The following is a 19,569-nucleotide window of genomic DNA, read 5'->3' on the forward strand; positions in this document are numbered from 1 at the left end:
GGTCGCTGGAGAGCTGTCTGTGTGACAGCTCTCCAGCGACCACACAACGACTTACCAACGATCACGGCCAGGTCGTATCGCTGGTCGTGATCGTTGGTAAATCGTTTAGTGTAACGGTACCTTTATATATCGGAGTGCTCGGACTGCTGAACACTCCAGTGTTCTCTATGACAAAGACACTACCAAACATCTCTGGAGATGGCTTATCTCTTAGAGAACAATAGAATTGGCAGTCTGAAATCGGACATGTTGGATCCTTCTTTCCTCTGACATCTATTGAGGGAGAATATGGAGGCCCCCATACACATTAGACTGTCGGCTAAACCTGTCGATATTGGTCGAAGAGATATACAGAAAAGTGTTAATACCAGATGAACAGTTAGGAAAAGATATGGAGCTCATTCAGAGTACCTCTTTTAAAAAAATCTCTTAGGATGCATGCCTCCTAAACTTTCATGCATATTCATTAAATCTCAAACATTTTCACAAAAAAGTAAAGCCAGCCGAGCACTCCTGGGTTCTTTATGAGAAAGTCGATGGCTGTCATGTCAGCTGGTGGCTTATCTCCAGAACAAGGTGATCGATAACCTGAAATCAGACATCGATATCTTCCCCGATCAGGATCGGACTGGGGTGTCTGGGGCCCCACCTACAGCTACAGTATATGCAAATATCAAAAATATCTGTAAGCCGTTATCCCTGTTATAGTGGATCATTGACTGTAAAACACAGGAGGCTCCTGCACATCTACTGTGAGCCACCATAACTGGGTTGCACAATTATGGTAGATTACATTAAAGGGGTTCTTTGGTTAAAACACGTTATCACCAATCCATGGACTCTACAGGATAGGTGATTGCTTTGAGAAACTGTACCGATCAGAAGAATGAGGAAGCTTTATCCCTAATAGGACACTTACCCCATTTTAAAATGCAGAAGCAGGTGGGATATCTGACCGCAGTTCCATTCATTCTCTTTGGGTATTCCAGAGAAAACAAGTTCAGTGCTCGCAGCCAGAGTGAATAAATGGATCAGTGGTCAAGTCGAACATGCCACTCCAGATAAAAGTTCCACATTCTGCCAATTGGGTCTAAGCAGTCAGACCCCCACCAATCAATATGGAGCGCCCCCAAGGGCAGCGGAGTACTCGGTACCGTGTCCTTCGGTTCTCAGGGGGATGTCACGGTGGCTGACCCCGATCCGTGGCCCGTGGGAGGTCCGTGTTAAAGGGAAAGGTATTTAAAGGGGAAATGTTCGTGACGCCACCTGTGGTATTCGGTCAGGGTGAACGACGCTGCTTTAAGGGGTCCGCTGGGGTGATGTTATGGCAGCTAGATGGTATACCTTCCCACAGGTGAAGTGTATCCCCAGGGCTTCCCAGTGTGTAGCTGGTGGATGATGAGAGGCGCAGTGAAGAACGAGGACACAAGGTTGCTGTCTCTTTACCTTTATTGAAGGCTTCAGCATCCACAGTCCAGAGCACCAGACCACAGGGCAGACAGAGTCCGGCCGGTTTGGAGGCAAGTCCAGAGTCTCCTTGTCCAGGTAGAAATCAGTAGCCTTCCTTTAGCGCCATGGTGTTGTAGTCCCTTACTGCTAAGCTTCTCATAAGGTCCTCACAGATCTTGTAGATGTTATGTCTCTCTCTCTAGGACAAACCCGTATGACCGGTGGCTTGAGGCGTTTTACAGGGACTCTATCATGCCCCAGCCTCTAAGCGGTGCCACCTTGCCTCCTGGGTGTAGGGACGGATCAGTAACGTGAAGTTAGCTTTCCTACCGGTCTCTGGAGCAAGGCATAAAGGACTGTTGCTCCCTCGGTGTTCCGGCTACCAGGATCCTGCACCTCAGAAGGAGGCAGCCTGTGTAGGGCAGAACTCCTTCTGGTATCCACTCCTTTGCTATGACTTCTTCACCCTCTCTACAATACAGTTCTCTTTCCGTGTCTCTTTCTTAGGAGCTGCCGCACTTAGGGCAGGCACAGCCCCGTGTCCTTCTGTCTCGGCCTCTGGCAGGTTCCCACCCCTGTCAGGGACCAACTACCTGAGCGAAGCTCAGCCAGCAACTAACTAACTTCCTCTCCAGGCAACCAGTTTTACCTAAGTGTGAGAAGTGCCCTAATAAATAAGAGCATAGCTCCCCCTGGTGGCCTGGAGTGCGAAATGTGTTGCATGTTTGTGATACCTGGATTCAGTTGTCTTTCTTTGCCTCCAAACGTAACACCACTCCCCCTAGAGGAGAATTATACTACTGCAACGACCAGGACCCTGGGGCACTGCAAATACGTCATCACTAATTCTGCGGAAAGGTGATTATTTTTTTTTACAGGAGAACCCATTCATACTTACCCTTCTGTACACTGTCCTCTCACACTGTGTCCCCTCTATAGTGCCAACTCTGTACACTGTGCCCCATTCCCTCTCCTTGGTACACTGGCCCCTCTCCTAGTGTATCCTCACCCACCCCTGCAGACTGTGAGCCCTCGCGGGCAGGGTCCTCCCTCCTTATGTACTCGTGTGCCTTGTTATCTGCTCATGTTTAATGTATTTGTCTATATTTTCCCCGTATTCACATGTAAAGCGCCATGGAATAAATGGCGCTATAAAAATGTATAATAATAATAATGTGCCCCTACATTGTCCCTCAGTCTACCCCCCCCACACACACACACACACACGCACTACCCAGTTTCTATTTTGTGCCCTCTCACACTTCCCCCCCCCCATATTATTCACCTAAATAGACTACTCATACATTTCCCACTCCCTCCTCTCACATCCCCCTGCTAACCATACTGTCTCCTCTCAAATTTACCTTCTCACTCTCCATACTGCCTCCTCACACATCCCCACATATTCCCATATTGTGTCTTCACCCATCTCATCACCCTCACTCCCTATACTGTGTCTGCATACATTCTTCCCTCACTCTTCATACTGTGCGCATACATTCCTTATACTCTACGAAACCATGCCTCCATTTACCACACTGAGTCTGTATTCATCCTCCCTCATATTGTTTCCTTATACATGCCCCCATCTCACCCATTGCTCCTCATACTGTGTCCTCAAATTTCTTCCACTCTCCATATTGTCTCCACACCCATCCCCCCAAGCTCCCCAAACTACATCCTCACATCTTCCTCCCCCATTACAATAAATCAATAAGTGTTCAGTAATCTTCTGGTGGTCAGGGCTATGATTGTACTTGCGTCTAAAATTGATCACTGTGAGCTGGCGCTCTGCACCTTCTCAGAGCTGGCAGCAAGTTTGGCAGCCTACTTAGAGAACAGTTGATTCTCTGTATGTTAACCCCTAGTTAGTGTTTGCCCATACACTTCGGCCTCACACCTCCCTGGGTTGGGGAGGGAACAGATAAGGGTAAGATAAGAGCATAGCAAGGTATGAGACCCTGGCATCTCCACCATCCAGGGCAATCTGGGGGACAGGGATAGCCTAGGGTGCCACTAGTTTGAGCAATCGGGTAGGTGCCCACAGTCCCTTGTCATTGTGTGACATTATCACTGGCCGTACCTTTTTAGATCCATTATGGATCCTGTGACTGCTCTTGCAGGGAAGCTACAACATTTCAGCCTTGAGGTGGCAGACTTACGCTCAGTCGCTTTGCAGCAACCACTGACTCCAGGCTTAGGGCCTGCAGCTCCAGGGCAGCCTCTGTTGGAGCCCAAGATTCGCTTTACTGGAAAGGTTCTCTGGGTGTTTGGATAAGTTTGTGATTTTCAGAGAGACTTGTAAACTTTATTTTATGTTACATCCTCACTCCTCCCGTACTGAGGAGCAACGGGTGGGGATCGTAATATCTCTTCTCCAGGTTGACCCTCAAGCCAACACAGATCTTCTTACTCATCATTTTTGGTAGTCTAGGATGCAGCAGGATGTTTGAGATTCTGTAGCTGCCTGCAGTACTTATGCGTGTTCTAAGTCCCAACATACTCATCCATTTGGGGCTCTTTAACCTTTAGACCTTCGGGGCTCTAGAGCTACCCATGTTGGCAGGTAACACAGTAAAAATGGTGGTGGTGCATAGATTCAGCAAGATGGCTCATTTCATTGTGTTACCTCCATTACCAAATGCTTTGGCACAATTTTTTATTATGGTTATCATGAAACTGCATGGGATTCCATCAGATATTATTTCCAACAGGGGGTTCAATTTATATCTAAATTTTGCAAAGCAATTTGTGCTCGTTTAGGGATTCACCTTTCATTTTCATCCGCCTTTCATTCATATCTAATGGGCAAACTTGATGCTTTGTGTCCAAGAATTAGGAGGAGTGTATTTCGTATTTACCTTTTGCGGAGTTCGCTGTAAAAAAATCGTTGTCAGGAATCAACTGGCAAGATCCCAGGGCATAAGGGTTTTCGGGACATATGGGTTTCATCTTCAGTTCTGTGTTCCAATAGTAAACGTTCTTGTGAATTACCTGAGGAGGAACGGTTTTCCTCATCTATTACGTCGGTGGGCAAGATGTTCTTAATAACTTAAGATCCTTGGGATCCAGATACAAGAGTATGGATGATCGGAAACACTTGCTAGGTCCAGACCTGTGTTTGAATGATTTGGTGTGGTTATCCTCGAAGAATATTAAATTAAAGGTTCCCTCTTGGAAACTATGACCTAGGTTCACTGGTCCCTATAAGATTGTTACCCTCGTCAATCCAGTGGTGTTTCGCCTTGCTTTACCATCTACTTTTAAGATCCATAATGTATTTCACCGTTCTCAAGAAGTATGTGTTCTCCTCGGTACCATCTCTAGCACCATCTTCCCCTGTCATGGTTAATAGAAGTCAGGAATTCCATATAGCTAAAATTGTTGATTTTCGCTCTGCTCACCATTCTCGTCAATATTTAGTGTATTGGAAGGGTTACGGTCCAGTAGAAAGAATGTGGGTACCAGTGTCCGTTGTTCATGAGACCAAGTTGGTCCGGGCCTTTCACGCCTCTCATCCTAATAAACCAGATTCTGAGGGTCTGGAGTCTCCTCTTAGGAGGGGGGGTATTGTCATGGGGATACCATGACAGAGTGGGGTCTGTCTGACGATCACAGCGTCTGGTAACACATACACCTGTGGTAGTTAGAACAGCTTCATTGTCCTTTTAGCAGTTCTGGCTTTCTTTGCTCTAGTGCTGCAAGAGTTAAACTGCTCAGTTGAGAGCTCCTGGAAGCTTTTTTTGCATTAAGGCTCTCAGCTATTCACCGTTAGCCATTTCCATCTCCTGTATAATCTGAGCCCTGTCATGCACTCATTGCCAGAGCTAGCTTTATGCTGTATGGTTAGGAGATGGTGGTTTGCGGTTGTTGTTTGAGAAAGCATTTGGTAGATGTATCTGAGACTTTTGGAGGTTTTGGGTATGTGATAATCCCCTTCTCCTACTTTGGTTTTTCCCCATCCTCCACTCCCCGGTATATAACTCTGTTGTTAGTGTGAGTATATTTGTAAGATTGGTATTTTCCTTTATCCCTGTTTATATTACCTTGTTAGTCTTGTTGATGCATTACGGTACACTACTACTCCCATATTCCCTGGGTGGAGGAGGGGTACAGACTGAGGGCAGACTCAGCAGCTAAGGCAAGGTATGTGGCCCTGGCATCTTCACCATCAGAAGTTATCTGGGGAACAGGGCAAGCTAGGGCACTCCTAACATTAAGGACAAGCAAGGAGCCCCTGGTCCTGGGATTCTGTGCCATAGAGTCGTGACAACACCCACCTATAAAGGTGATAGAAGTATTTCTATCTATAGTTCATAATCAGAAAGGAAGAGACCATGGATTCAGCTTTCTCCTTTCTAGTGCATGCGAGTCACTGACAGTCAAGTGTTTCTCTTCTCCCATAAACCACAATGATTATGGCAGCACTCATACATGACCACCTCTCTACTTCATATACTACATGATAGCGTGGTCACAGACTTTTCCACATAGTGCACCATTAATAGTTACCCATCGTTGTGCCGCTGCTTATCACTCCTGTACTCCCTAACATGGAAAATACATTTGAGCAGCCACCAGACCTTGTCAGGCCTGTCTGCCACCAGATAGTTGAGAGTCTGACAAAAAGACATCGAAGGCCGCAGGTTGTGCTCCACTGTTCTAGAGGCAGGAAGACAGAAAATGTTGTGCTACGTCGCACTGGTGCTCTGTCTAAACCTAAGGAACAATACACCGCAGTGTAGAGATTCCCTGCTGGTCTGTAGTGCCTTTAACGGCTTAATTGATGAAGAACGCATTGACACATTAAATCTCCCAGGAACTAAAGCACTTAAATGCATTCAGTGCACATAAAAAAACCATGTCCTGCTGTTCAAGACCTAATGACTTAAAGATCTAATGCCTAAGTAAGTAAACGGTTAACATGTGTCATGTCATATGTTAGCAAATCAAAATCTTCAGCATTGTGGACATAACAATATAAAGGAAAGCCCCAGACACCAATAAAATACTAAAAATGCAACCTCTCCCCTTGCCCCCCTCCACACAAAAATGTAAATGTCCCAGATATTATGGCAATCAGTGGTTTTGAAAATTGGATAGACATTTCCATCACTCCAATACTTGTACATTTGCAGGGGCGGACTGGGCCAGGTGGCAGAAATGCATTTGCCCCCCGGGCTGGTGCCTGACCCACTGCACAGGGCCGCTGGAGGACCAGTGATGAGCAGGAACAGCAGGGCGGGACACGCAGCATGCACCTGTGGTCGGAGCCATGGCCACAGGGGCTGACTGGTAAATTTTAGCCTGGGGGGCAAAAACACAGCAGTGGCCCGTGAGTAGCGGCCCATCCTTAAAGGGGTTGTCGGATCTTATGCTACATGTCTAAAGTCACTATGTGTGAATCTTCATATCGTGCGCACTGTGAAGATTCTCTGCTGCCGGCGCCGGGAACAGATGGTCTTGTGACCGCAAGCATGCGATATATATATTCCCAGCCACATTCCGACAAGACTGTTTCTGGCCTTGTTCAATACAGATGCATTAGGTCATGCAAGTCTAGTCAGCATGTGACCACATGCATGCAAATCACAAACTTGCAGTCACACACCAGCTGAATAAGCACAACACTGCAAGCAATGTGAGGATTGACAAGTCTGTAGTCACATATAATGACACAGAGTGAATGCACCAATGACACACACGCCCAGCTCCACTGTATAATGGCACACACGCACAGCCCCACTGTATAATGACACACACACACTACAGTCATTGAAATGCGCTAGTGCAGCGCCCCAGAGACCTGGTCGTTGCAGTATGACGCTCTGCCACTAAGGGGAGTGATGGTACGTCTGATGGCACTAAGGAGTTCTCCTGACCAGGTATCACCAGAACACATTACACTTCACACTCTGGCCACTAGGGGGAGCAAAAGGCTTTATTTATTGGGCCACTCCTCACACTGGTAAAACTAGGGTTCGGGAAGGAAGTTATTCAGAAGCTGACTGGGTTGGAATCAGGCCACATCCCGTGGCAGGGGGTGTTGCAGGGAGAAGACACAGGGGGGTCCCTGTCAGGCGTGGGAACCTGGCAGGTGCCTAGCGAACAGAGCAGAACGTAACGGAACCGCGCCTGCACTACCTTGCGGCGGTATCCTAAGGAAGAGACACGAAGGGAAGGATATTGTGGAACAGTGTAAACGAGATCAAGCACAAAGGAGTACCAGTAGGAGTCGTGCCGTGAGACCGAGGCAACATCCTACTGAGGCGCGTAGCCGGTGGCCGGAACAGCGTGGGAGTAACTGACTCTAGGCCTTACTTCGAACTCCGCAGGACAGTTAATTATAGGTTGGCTGTCTACCTTAAATTTCCTACGAGACATAGGGGGCTTCAGTGGGAGAGGGGCGTCTCTAGGGTCCCGGAAGACCTCCAGGCCTTACCGTCATACGGGTGCGTCCTAGCCATAACATACCTGGGGGACGAGAAACTAGTAACATCTGGAACTAAAGAGAGAGAGAGCTGTAGAGAACAAGCGAACAAGAACAGCAATTGTGAGGACTATTCCGAATGCTCAGCAGGGTAGGACTACAACACACATTCGCTAGTGGTAGGCAAGGATTTCCATCTGCGAAGGAAACTCTGGAAGTGCCCATCGGACCGGCCGGTCTCAGATAGCCCTGTTAAGCGTGGTCTGGATTGAGGATCCTGAAGTCTTCAGTAAAGAGGTAAAGAGACTGCAACCCTGTGTCCTCGTTATTGACTGCACCCTACACCATTACCATCCACCTTACTGGGAAGCCCTGGGGATATACTTCACCTGTGGGAAGGTATACCATCCAGCTGCCATTCCATCACCCCAGCGGACCCCACAGCAGCGTCGGTCACCCTGACCGAACACCACAGGTGGCGTCACGAACCCCTGACAGACTGGACCACCTTTATTGGACGCCCCTTAGCAGGGTCGCGGACCGGGTCTAGCCACCGTGACAGTCTCAGAACCGAACCAGAGAGGCCCGGTACCGAGAACTCGTGGCCCTGTGTCTGGGGGCGCTCCACTAGCAGTAAAACACTTTGCCCAATACTCCCTTCCCTCCTCTCCCCTTGTCAGGCCATGTAATCTTCAGCTCATATGTGGATCACTGCTCACCATTCCCGCGTTTCGCCGCCCATACAGTACCTCCATAACGGCACCATACAAAACCTCCATAACACCACCATAGAGTACCTCCTTAACATCACCATAAAGAACCTTCAAACAGGGCTGCCACTAGGAATTTTGGGGCCCCATACTGGCCAAATTTTCGGGGCCCATTGAGACTCTGCCCAGGCTCCAACCCCAGCCTCGCCTCCACCCTCGAACTGTCCACAGTCCCACTGCTCTCTCTTGGAAAAACTCCACTTCTCACCAATCACACATTAACCGTTCCCATCACCAGATCACACATATAGCCAGCAGCTTTTGTTTTGCCTAAAGGATTTTTCTAATCTGCCACCACGACAAGGTAGACTCATTTGGCCGGGCCCTACTCTACGCTAACCTATTAAAAATTTGTTAAAATACAATTTAGGTATATTTTTATTTATTTTTCAATTTCTTAAATGACCAATAATGTCTCATCCAAAGGTACAAATGCCACCGTACCATGACCAGACACCATATTTCCACCACAGTGACCCAACAATAATAATAATAATAATAATAATTTTATTTATATAGCGCCAACATATTCCGCAGCGCTTTACAAATTATAGAGGGGACTTGTACAGACAATAGACATTACAGCATAACAGAAATACAGTTCAAAACAGATACCAGGAGGAGTGAGGGCCCTGCTCGCAAGCTTACAAACTATGGGGAAAAGGGGAGACACGAGAGGTGGATGGTAACAATTGCTTTAGTTATTCGGACCAGCTATAGTGTAAGGCTCAGGTGTTCATGTAAAGCTGCATGAACCAGTTACCTGCCTAAGTATGTAGCAGTACAGACACAGAGGGCTAATACTGCATAAAGTGTATGAGAACATGATGCGAGGAACCTTTTTTTTTTTTTTATATTATAAATAGGCCACACAGGGATCGTTAGGTTAATGCATTGAGGCGGTAGGCCAGTCTGAACAAATGAGTTTTTAGGGCACGCTTAAAACTGTGGGGATTGGGGATTAATCGTATTAACCTAGGTAGTGCATTCCAAAGAATCGGCGCAGCACGTGTAAAGTCTTGGAGACGGGAGTGGGAGGTTCTGATTATTGAGGATGCTAACCTGAGGTCATTAGCGGAGCTAAGGGACAAATACAACCACACCATGTCCAGACCACATATTACCACCACATGGTGACCAATAATACCACATACAAGGAACAAATACCAACACAACATAACAAGACCACACATTACCACCACATAGTGACCTATAATACCACATACAAGGAACAAATACTGCCACACCATGTCCAGATCACATATTACCACCACAGTGACCGACTAATATCACATACAAGGGACAAACACCATCGCACCATATCAAGATCACATATTACCACCACATGTGACCAATAATACCACATACAGGGAACAAATACCGCCATACCATGACCAGTCCACATATTACCACCACAGTTACCGAATAATAGCACATACAAGAGACAAATACTGCAACGCCATGACCGGACCACATATTACCACAACATAGTGACTGAATACTACAATACTGATCATTAATAAAAAAAAACACACAAAAAAACCAACACAATACTATCACCAAAAGTGCCACTATGCACAGGAGATCTGTACTTAGTATGCAGTGTCACTGTACAGGTAATACAGTGATCTCCAGTGACAATATACACATGACCTCTGTATATAGTGCCAGTGTACAGGTAATACAGTGATCACTGGTGACATTGTACACAGGAACTCTGTATATAGTATATAGTGTCAGTGTACAGGTAACACTGACTCACCATTGACGTCTCTAGGTGAAGTCCTTCAGCTTTGCTTTTCATCCTCAACCAGCACAGACCGCCATCACATCTTCCAGCCAGGATGGGTCTCTGCAGGAAATAACACAGTTATCTAGAGCTCCGCTTGCAGAACACATTACTTAATTTTTTCCCAACTTCTACACTATACCAGATGAAGAAAAAAGCGACATAATGTCGCTCTGCACAGTAACAGGACCGCCCCCTCATTTAAAACAGTATCCTCAAAAAATAAAATAAATACATCACTGTAGTAATAATATCCCTTAATTAGCCCCTATGGTAATAATATCCCCCCATCCTGGCCCCGTGTATCTCATTCCTGGCTCAAGCCTTATGTTCTCCCATTCTGCTCTCATTAGGATCCATTCTGCCCCCATATGATCTCCGCATCCTGCCCCATCTGTCCCATGATCCTGCCCCATCCTACCACCCCATCTGTCTCCATCATATCCATCCTGCCCCATCATCCTGCACCATGTGTCTCCATCCTGCACCATCTGCTTCCATCCTGCCCCATCTGTCTCCATATTCCTGCCCTATTTGTCTCCATCCTGCCCCCATATCTCCCATGCCCCCGTGTCTCACATTCTGCCCCGTGTCTTCATCCTGGCCCGTGTCTCCATCCTGCCCCCTGTGTAATTTGCATTCCTGCCTCGTGTTGTTTCCATTCCTGCCCCCAGTGTTGTTTCCATTCCTGCCCCCAGTGTTGTTTCCATTCCCACACCCTGTGTTGTTTCCATGCCTGGCCCATGTTTCCATTCCTGCCCCGTGTTGTTCCCATTCTTGCCCCGTGTTGTTTCCATTCCTGCCCCGTGTCTCCATTCTTGCCCCGTGTTGTTTCCATTCCTGCCCCCAGTGTCGTTTCCATTCCTGCCCCCAGTGTCGTTTCCATTCCTGCCCCCAGTGTCGTTTCCATTACTGCCCCCCGTGTTGTTTCCATTCCTGCTTCCTGCCCCAGTGTCGTTTCCATTCCTGCCCCCCCAGTGTCGTTTCCATTCCTGCCCCCCCAGTGTCGTTTCCATTCCTGCCCCCAGTGTTGTTTCCATTCCTGCCCCCTGTTGTTTCCATCCCTGCCCCCAGTGTCGTTTCCATTCCTGCCCCCAGTGTCATTTCCATTCCTGCCCCCAGTGTCATTTCCATTACTGCCCCCCGTGTTGTTTCCATTCCTGCCCCAGTGTTGTTTCCATTCCTGCCCCCCCAGTGTCGTTTCCATTCCTGCCCCCCCAGTGTCGTTTCCATTCCTGCCCCCCCAGTGTCGTTTCCATTCCTGCCCCCAGTGTCGTTTCCATTCCTGCCCCCTGTCGTTTCCATTCCTGCCCCCAGTGTTGTTTCCATTCCTGCCCCGTCGTTTCCATCACTGCCCCCAGTGTTGTTTCCATTCCTGCCCCCTGTCGTTTCCATTCCGACCCCCAGTGTCGTTTCCATTCCTGCCCCCAGTGTCGTTTCCATTCCTGCCCCGTCGTTTCCATTCCGGCCCCCAGTGTTGTTTCCATTCCTGCCCCCAGTGTCGTTTCCATTCCTGCCCCCAGTGTTGTTTCCATTCCTGCCCCCAGTGTCGTTTCCATTACTTTCCCCCGTGTTGTTTCCATTCCTGCCCCCAGTGTTGTTTCCATTCCTGGCCCTTGTCTCCATTCTGTCCCAGAGTTGCCGCATTCAATAAAAATAAAAAAAACACCTTTCTCGTTACCTGGCCAAGGTCCAGCACTGACGTCCATCCCTTGCATTTCAGCGCAGACTCGCCGGCGAATAACAATGACGTCATACGCCGGCGAAGTGCTCGCTGATGTCAGCTGCCAACCTCTGATTGGCTTGCAGCTTTAACTGCTACCGTGCAGGCACACACTCAGGAAAACTCTCACACACTGAGGAAAACACACATAATCTGACCTGCCATGTTTAATTTGTTAAATGCCCCTGCCACTTAGCACAGTAAGAGTTGAGATGAGCTGCTGGAAAGGTTACCTAGTGTGTGCTGGGCAGTGAGCACACAGGGCTGCCTACCTCTCATCTTCAAGTTCTAATCAGTGCCCATCACTAATCTCCTGCCGTCCTGTGCTGCTGCTCTAGTCTGCAGTGCACGCTGTAGCTCCTCCCCCTCCAGGCCTGGCTGAGCAGACATCGGAGCAGGTCTGCACACAAGAGGAGGAGGCTGCGTGCGATCACTGTGTAAGTACCGCCCCTCCTCCTCATAATCTTCTATGTTGTGTGCCAGGAGCTGCCCCCTCTCACTGCAGCCTGCACATAAGCTGGCCATGGCTCCGGCCACAGGTGCATGCTGCGTGTCCCGCCCTGCTGTTCCTGCTCATCACTGGTCCTCCAGCGGCCCTGTGCAGTGGGTCAGGCACCGGCCCGGGGGGCAAATGCATATCTGCCACCTGGCCCAGTCCGCCCCTGGAGGTGGTGGAAATGGCAAAGATGGGGTGGTGGGAGAGGAAGCATTGATGGATGTGGTGGAAAGGGCAATGATGGGGTGGTGGGGAGGAAGCAATGATGGAGGTGGTGGAAAGGGCAATGATGGGGTAATGGGGAGGAAGCAATGATGGAGGTGGTGGAAAGAGCAATGATGGGGGTGGTGGGGGAGGAGGCATGATGGTGGTGGCTGAAAGGACAATGATGGTGATGCAAAGGGCAGCGGTGAGGGTGGTGGGGGAGAAAGAAATGATAGAGGTGGTGGAAATTGCATTGATGGGGGGTGGGGGAGAAGCCAATGATGATGGTGGTGGAAAGGACAATGATGGGGTTGTGGAGTAAAAGGCAATGATGGAGGTGGAGGAGAGAACAATGATGGAGGTGGTGGACATGGTAATGATGGAGGTGGTTGAGAGAGCAATGATGGAGGCGGGCAATGATCAGGGTGGTGGAGAGGGCACTAATAGGGGTGGTGCAGAGGGCAATGATGGAGGTGCTGAAGAGGACATTGATGGGGTGGCGGAGAAGGCAATGATGGAGGTGATGAGAGGGCAATGATAGAGGTGATGGAGAGGGCAATGATGGAGGTGGGGGAGTGAACAACTATGGGATCAGGGGGTAGGAGCACAATGAGGGGTGTAGGGGACTGGGATGGGAGTACGGGGGTCTTATGGACTTATGAACAGGAGGAGGACATTATATATGGATGTAAAATGAATTGGTTGGTGGAGGAGGGTGCTAAACCCCTGATAGCATCCTCCCCCATCTCACAATTCATTGTGATGCTATCGGGGGACTTAAAATTTATTGGGGAGTGGGAGAGGAGGCAATAAAGTGCACAGGACACTTTATAATGAACTGAAAGGTGGGAGAAGATGCTGTCAGGGACTTGTAATGAATTGGGAGATGACGGAGGATGCTCAGTACCTGATAGCGTCTTCTCCCACTTCCAAATTTATGATGATGCTAACAAGTACTTATAATGAATGATGAGGACACAGGACAGGACTAAGACTTTGTGCACACGTTCAGGATTTGCAGGAGAAAATTCTGCTGCATATACTAATGTGTTGGCAGGGAGAAAGTTGTGTAAAATACATTTATTTTTTTTCCACATTTTTGCCATGCTTTTGTTACATATTTTTCCCCATTAGTATGGGAGAAATTCGGTGAAAGAATTGAGATTATGCAGATTTTAATCAGCTGGAAATCTGAAAGGAAAAAATAAGCAGCATGTGCATGAGACTTCAGGGATCTCATTCACTTTGCTTGTACTATAAAACTTTGCATATTTTCTGTGTGCACATAGCCTTACAGGTGATCGGGGAGAATCACAGTCTGAATAATTTATATTACTGGGAGTCAGAGAGTATAGTTAATGTGGGGCACACTGCTGCTTATCACTTTATATTTTTAATGATGCGTGGCTAATAGAATATTAATGGTGGGGTACATATCTGTATTCAGGGGGGAGACACATGTACAGTATGTATACAATGTATGTGACCTTGTTATTTTCAGGGCCTCGAAGATCATCGTGACAAGACGAGTTGTGGCTGGGAGATGTCGACATGAAGGTCTGACCAGATGAAGAACAAACAGGAGAAAGCGGCTCTAATCAGACGAGGCTTCAGTGGTGAGTGCCTGGATGTAGATATTATTCTGTATCTGCACTGTATGACGTGGTGTGATAATGTTATCTGTAAAATCCCTTATTCTACATTCTCACATTTGCATGAAATGTCCATGTGCTTCCAGGTTTTTTTAAAGGATGGCACACAGGCTAGTAGAGTTTTATAGGTTTATTCACACATACATGAAAATCAGAGGGTCAGAGAATGAGATCCGTGAGTGTCAGAGAATGTCCTCTTATGATCCGATTTTGAGGATCAGAATAGGACATGCTCAATGCGTCTGTAAAAGTGGGCAACAGACCTACACTGCACACAGATACAGGGATGTAGCCTTATTATGTATAGCACAGTCCCTTAGTATATAGTGTACTCACTTATTATGTATAGCACAGTCCCTTAGTATATAGCGCACACACTCATTATGTATAACACAGTCCCTTAGTGTATAGTGTACTCTCACAGTCCCTTAGTATACAGTGTACTCGCTTATTATGTATAACACTGTCCTTAGTTGCATATATATAGCTTTGTTGCCATAAAAAGGGGGGGGGGGCAGGCACATTTCTTGCACAGAGGCCCCAAGCTGTCAGTGTCCGCCCCTGCAGATAACACTCAGATGTCATCTGTGTTGTATCTGCGCATGTCCGCACAAAACATGGGCATGGCAATTCAGACTTATTGTTACCACAAGGAAAAAATGAAATAAGTTTGTAAAATGGCATATTATGTGCAGTATTAGGGCATCCTATCACTGGAAATAAAGAGCCAGGCCCAAATCATGAAAGAGATTTAAATCTTACGGTGGACGCTATGTTACTATGCATTCAGGTAAGAAACTTTCTACTAGCACCTAACCTTGATGACAAAACATAAGTCATAACTTAAAGGGATTGTCTGGTCTAAAATGTAAAGCCTGCAGTCACTCTGTATGACTGCAAACTTGTGAATCTTCCCAGAGCATGCACCGTGTGCTGCGAGGAATTGCTGGTGTCTGCCCAGGGAATGGGGGTCAAGTATGCAATATACAGTACAGACCAAAAGTGTGCACACACCTTCTCATTTAAAGATTTTTCTGTATTTTCATGACTATGAAAATTGTACATTCACACTGAAGGCATCAAAACTATGAATTAACATATGTAGAATTATATACTTAACAAAAACATGTGAAACAACTGAAATTGGCTACTTTGAAGAACCTAGAATATAAGACATATTTTCAGTTGCTTCACACTTTTTTGTTAAGTATATAATTCCACATCTGTTAATTCATAGTTCTGATGCCTTCAGTGTGAATGTCATGAAAATACAGAAAAATCTTTAAATGAGAAGGTGTGTCCAAACTTTTGGTCTGTACTGTACATACTACATGGCAAAACCTGTCTAGGGTGTGCGGCCTCACTCGATACACTTGTATTGAGCAAGGCCACGCCAACTAGAAGGGTTGTGCTTGGGAATTTTCATATCACATACTTGACTGCCATTCTCGGTGTAGACAACAGCGATTCCTCACAGCGCACAATCCACTGGGAGGATTCACAAGTCAGCAGTCACATAGAGTGACTACAGGCTTTTCATTTTAGACTGGACAATCCCTTTAAATAAATGAGATTCTCGTCTTGATATTACCAATGATAATGCCACTTATACTAGTCTAGTCAGTGCTTGCATTGTCCAGGGTGTTCTTAGTGTTGTGTGTGCAATGAAAACCAGTCATTGTTTTGATAATCTACTCACTCATTTCTGAATGTACTGAGGGGCACTGTGTTGAACAGACAGCAGATTGTGCTGGTAACTGTTACAGCTTCAGGAAACGTGTGTAGTTCCTCTCTAGACTGTATTGTATGACCTCTCATTTCTACTTGTGTTAAATATTTCCTTTACCATACATGATGCACTTGATAATGGATGCTGTATACCCCAAGTGTTAAGCACCTGCCTTAGTTCGGCAATGCTTCACCTCCTTCTCCTATGGTCACTGCCCTCTGCTGTGCTCCACGTCAGGTTTTACATGTGGCCCCAGCATGCTCCCATGACATCATCTGCCTAGGTCTACTTAAGTCACACTAACATACACACTTTTTTTGGTATTAAAGGCACCTTCACACTGAGCAACTTTACAACGAGAACGACAACGATCCGTGACGTTGCAGTGTCCTGGATAGCGATCTCGTTGTGTTTGACACGCAGCAGCGATCTGGATCCCGCTGTGCAATCGCTGGTCGGAGCTAGAAGTCCAGAACTTTTTTTGGTCGTCAGGTTGGCGTGTATCGTCGTGTTTGACATCAAAAGCAACGATGCCAGCAATGTTTTACATGGAGCTAACAACCAGCGAGAACGATAAGTGAGTCGCCGTTACGTCACTGGATCGCTCCTGCATCGTTCTGGAGCTGCTGTGTTTGACGTCTTTACAGCGACCTAAACAGCGACGCTGCAACGATTGGCTCGTTGTCTATATCGCTGCAGCGTCGCTGAGTGTCACGGTACCTTTAGACTCTTGTCCTGTTTGTTTTGCTGTGCACCTCTATCTGCTCCTGGCCTGCATCTGCCCGTGTTGTTCTGGACTTTTCTGCTTCCTGTCTGCCTGTGGCCTCCCATGTTCCAAGTTCTTGCTTCGCAATTGCATCAATAATTGAAACCCGTGTGCTGACATGGACCTGGAGCTTAGAGGATCCATCTCTTAATGTGAGCGAGCCTAATACCAAGTAAAACAGTTCCTTCTCCCTCAATGTGTGACTGCTTCCGTAGTACATGCCTGCGCAAGGCAAGATTGCCTTGCGCAGGCATGTACTACGGAGGACACAGCATGAACTTCAACCCAATATTGCGGCCAGCATGCAGCCAGCGGGTAAGGAAAGGGTGAATCAAACACCCGAAAACCCCGCCCATATGACCGCAAACCTGTCCCGCCAAATTCAGGTGACAGGTTTCCTTTAACAGAAATAAACACTTGAAATAGATCACTCTGTTTGTAATGACTTTATCTAATATTTGAGTTTCACTTTTTGCATTGAAGAACTGAAATAAATTAACTTTTTGATGATATTCTAATTTTGTGAGAAGCACCTGTATATACACACACATAATAATCACCTCTCCCCGTTCCCCGCGCTGCTGCAGGCTCTGCTCTGGTCTCATCAGCTCCACTTCTAGCACAGCGTGGTGCATGATGAAGTGTTGTCATCGCACACCCGCTGAGTCACAAGCTGAGGGGGAATAATGGGAGAGGGAGCGTCATCTGACTCACTGCTTTCAACTGTATCAGCATCTATTACGGGCCTCATAGCGGCCGCATGGTGTGCTGCTATTAGCGACACACCAATGGCTTGGGGCCCCTGGAGGAGCAGGGGCCCTGGGTAGCTGCCTGGTCTGCCTGCCCCTAATGCTGGCCCTGATCGGAACTTACATTCAAAGCCCCGCAAAACAGGATTCAGGCAGGTGCGTTAACAGGACCATTGGCTAAAATGATGCAGACTGAATCAGTGTGCTGTATCATACATCATTTTCATCTGTATACACCTATTGGAGGCGAGCACTAAAACGTAGTTGACTCTTGCTGCCCTCCTCAACAAGACATATACAGCCAAAATGGATGTCCAACTGTGCACACTGTGACTCCGTCTGCATCCTTATGGTCAATAGATACTGCCCAAATCCTGTTTTAGGGTGCTTTGGATGTAAGTTCTGACAGATCCACATAATGTATGCGAAAACGCTATGGAAACATAGTATCACTTATACAGTATCCTGCAGAAAAAAATGTCATGTGCTATTAACATAATATGGAGCTATTTTCCCTTGCAAGCACCTCGTGATGGCAGCACTGACAGCTCTGAACTGAAGCCGGACTGATGTAACTCAGTATATACATATGTATGTGCTACGAGGGCTTCAGCTCTCTGTAGTCCTCTGCAATTGATTAGTTGTAGATTCTTCACAATAATATAATTGCCTGTTAACCAGGGTAGAAATTTAACCAACTGGCTTGATGGTTAACTGGAAACATGTGACAATTGCACTTGGAAAATGACTGAGCTCTGGTCATATTTGCACGGCTGTGTGCTTGTTTTTATGCTCTATTAATATGACCGATATAGCAAGACTAGTAGGGAGTGTCTACTTTTTAGAACCATGTTGTGTTTATTCAAGAGAAGCAACGCATGAAATAGTAAAGACATTACGTTCTACCATATTTCTGAACTATATCATTTCTTGTAGTATGGTCTTCCCAGCATTTTTTACGGAAGGTATTGGTACAAGATGTGCACATTTCCTGTTTCGTTAACTACTTCCTTTCTAAAGGGATACAGCTATGAGTCACTCCTTGGTACTGGAATAATTAATCTAGTATGGTTAATGTATTTTTTTTAATTGTTTTCTTTGTTGATGTAAAGGGAATCATCAATACATTGTTCAGTTTCATTCAAAAACCATAAGATCAAAGTCACACAGCTGAGATAGATGTGCATGTTTTTTACAGTGGCCCTGAATATTAATTCTTGAAGTTCTATTCTGATTTACTGAATGTTGCCTCCTACTAAATAACTTTGGTCTCAGACTTGTGGTGATAATCCTCATGTTAAAGGGAACCTGGCCTCGGGCAGAAAGTATCAAACCGTGACTGTATAATTTCCGCTATACATGTTCAATTCTGAAACGTTGTGGTGACTAGTCAGACAGGCGGGTCCCCTGTGGCTTCTCCGCGCCTGTTGCCCTGAAGTGACAGGTTTCTCCCTATATGTGCATGCGCGGATCCCAGACTGACACTGCGCAAGTGTGGCTCTATGATACACTGCGCATGCGCGGGTACGGTATAACTATATAAAGTGCTTTTTGCACATGATTAGACTGTCATTTGTTATGAAAAAAAACACATTAGTAATGCACACTGCATCACTAACAATGCACTGGGGGTTTTCCATTTAACTGATGCAAACGGAAGCAGAGATCCCACTGACTGTTATGGGGGTCCATCTGGGTTCCATTACGAGTCAATTTTTATTTTTCATTTAAAAAACTTCCACATAATAATACCCAGATGGATCCCTTAATAATATAATCAGTGGGGTCTCTCTGCTTCAGTTTGCATCCGTT

The 19,569-nt window shown here is 46.7% G+C and overlaps 1 long non-coding RNA gene across 1 annotated transcript; it reads left to right on the forward strand.

The window, feature by feature from the left end:
• Positions 1-14,303: 14,303 nt before the first annotated feature.
• On the forward strand, positions 14,304-17,520 carry LOC138676434 (uncharacterized). Its single transcript, XR_011320784.1, has 2 exons — positions 14,304-14,477; positions 16,572-17,520. It is a non-coding gene; the product is annotated as an uncharacterized lncRNA (long non-coding RNA).
• Positions 17,521-19,569: the final 2,049 nt, after the last annotated feature.

Source organism: Ranitomeya imitator, chromosome 4 (assembly GCF_032444005.1).
Source record: "Ranitomeya imitator isolate aRanImi1 chromosome 4, aRanImi1.pri, whole genome shotgun sequence".
NCBI classification, from domain to species: domain Eukaryota; kingdom Metazoa; phylum Chordata; class Amphibia; order Anura; family Dendrobatidae; genus Ranitomeya; species Ranitomeya imitator.